Source organism: Vulpes lagopus, chromosome X (assembly GCF_018345385.1).
Source record: "Vulpes lagopus strain Blue_001 chromosome X, ASM1834538v1, whole genome shotgun sequence".
Classification (NCBI taxonomy): Eukaryota; Metazoa; Chordata; class Mammalia; order Carnivora; family Canidae; genus Vulpes; species Vulpes lagopus.
In genome coordinates, this window is record NC_054848.1 from 15200672 (window position 1) to 15201641 (window position 970).

General features: G+C 37.2%; 1 non-coding gene across 1 annotated transcript; it reads left to right on the plus strand.

Annotated features, from left to right (window-relative positions):
* The first annotated feature begins 531 nt into the window (after window positions 1-531).
* LOC121483637 lies at window positions 532-636 on the plus strand. The gene has a single exon (XR_005985767.1). It is a non-coding gene; the product is annotated as a U6 spliceosomal RNA (small nuclear RNA).
* Window positions 637-970: the final 334 nt, after the last annotated feature.

The following is a 970-nucleotide window of genomic DNA, read 5'->3' on the forward strand; positions in this document are numbered from 1 at the left end:
TCAGCCCAGGGCGTGATCCTGGAGACCCAAGATCAAGTCCCACGTCGGGCTCCTTGCATGGAGTCTGCTTCTCCCTCTGCCTGTGTCTCTGCCTCTCTCTTCTCTGTGTCTCTCATGAATAAATAAATAAAATCTTTTTAAAAAATTAAAAATAAATAAAATAAAAAGTTTATGCAAATCTCTAAGAAAAATATTAAAGATAGGCAATTCAAAAAAAAAAGACTGACTCAGTCAATCTAAATCAAAGAAATTAGATGCTCAATGAGATTACTTGTTTTTCCACATTAACTATGTTATTTATTTATTTTTAGTTTTATTTATTTCAGTAGTCTCCACACCCACTGTGGGGCTTGAACTCACCACCCTGAGATTGAGAGTAGCATGCTATTATGACTGATCCAGCCAGGTGCCCCTGGCATTAGTCATTTAAAAAATCCTATCGAAAGCACTGGAGGAAATATAAATTGGGATCTTGTTAACTGGACGTGATTCCAGCACAAGACCTCCTGTACTTTTAATATTCACTCCTGTGCTCGCTTAGGCAGAGCATATACTGAAACTGAAATGATACGGAGAAGATTAGCACGGCTCCTGCACAAAGATGACACACAAATCCGTGAGGCATTCCATATTTTTTTTTAAAAAGTTCATTCTTTTTAAAACAATAACTCCACCTCTGGGAATCATGCCTATGGACAGAATCAGAGCTGCCCAAGACAAGATTTATGAACGAAGATTTTTCAGAAAAAAATTCCTATAGTTGGTATAATTTTGAGAGAGCCAGAATATTAAATGATGGTGGAAATTTATTGCATTGCATTTCATTTCATTTCATCTCATTTTATTTCATTTCATTTCACTTCTTAGAGACAAGGTCTTACTATTGTCCAAGCTGGAGTGCAGTGGCTATTCACAGGGGCGATCTCACTACTGATCAGCACAGAAGTTTTGACTTGCTCCATTTGTGACT